Raw genomic sequence first — 1,210 nt, 5'->3', positions numbered from 1 at the left:
TGTGTGTTGTTTATAAATTTGGCAAAATGAATAACGCGGGAGAGGGTCAGAACATGAACACACTTGCATGTGGACCAAATATATGTATGAAAAGGGTGGGTTGATGTTCGAATACCCAATGCACAACTTTGATGTGGCACCTGTCGCACAAAAGCACAGTATTGCTAGTCAGCCACCCCCTACGAACCCCACTTCATGTCAGCGGCAAGGGAATGCTACCTACGAATGCATGCCCCCAAATAGATAGGTCTGAAATCTCACCCTACCATAACACAAAGCCTATAGGAGTCCATCATATATATGGTCAAACTTCCCCTTTCGCTTCCTGACAAAGGTGGACCGTGTGCCGACCCACAAATGTGTGCTTGTGGTGCGAGATGGGTGAGACAACATACGAACCACATGCGGATGGCCCTACTATATGTACGAAAAGGGTGTGGTGTGATATTTAACTACCATTCATAACTTTGATGTGGCATTTGAGCCTCGCAAATTAACTGGACTTCCCCGACCCCATGGAGGTTGTAGGTAGTGCGAAGTAGCCCCCCCCCCACACACACACACGTAGGGGGGAGGGCATCTCACCAAGACGTACTATAACATGGACCAAGAAAAATCCAACTTGGTTGTACAACCTCTCATGCTCATTGCTGGTCAAAGTGACGGACATCCACACGGCCCTGCAAAATGGGTTAGCTTGTCGCCGATAACCTCGCGAGGGAGTACGATATGAAGACAAACCCACTCTGCGCATATGGCCCAAGTATGTAAATGGAACTGGTGTTTGTGGTGTTTGAATACCCAATGCGCAAATTTGATGTGGCACCATGCTTTGGAACCATAAAATCCAGAGCGAGGGTTCATGACGCGTAGCTTGCGCTCAAACTTAATTCGGCTTGGAAGGTCGATCTACTATATGGTAACTCGAAGCAAAGAAGAAGAATCCACCCTGGTAACCTTTCTCGTCGTTGGTCGAAATGATGGACGTCCACGCGGGCCCATGAATATATATAGGCTTGCTGCCCATAACCAAGCAAGTAAGAGTGTGTCCAAAGAGAACCATTGCATGCGTGTGACCCAAACATATCTATGGAGGTGTGTGATGCATGCATATGTTTTGAATACCCAACCCAATTCACAACACTGATGTGGTGCATGCGTTGAAAATCGTAGAGGTCCCCACACAGAGCAAGAGGTCGTTCATGATGTG

The sequence above is a fragment of the Triticum dicoccoides genome, chromosome 4B, assembly GCF_002162155.2.
Source record: "Triticum dicoccoides isolate Atlit2015 ecotype Zavitan chromosome 4B, WEW_v2.0, whole genome shotgun sequence".
NCBI lineage: Eukaryota > Viridiplantae > Streptophyta > Magnoliopsida > Poales > Poaceae > Triticum > Triticum dicoccoides.
Note: the sequence above shows the minus strand (reverse complement) of the source record.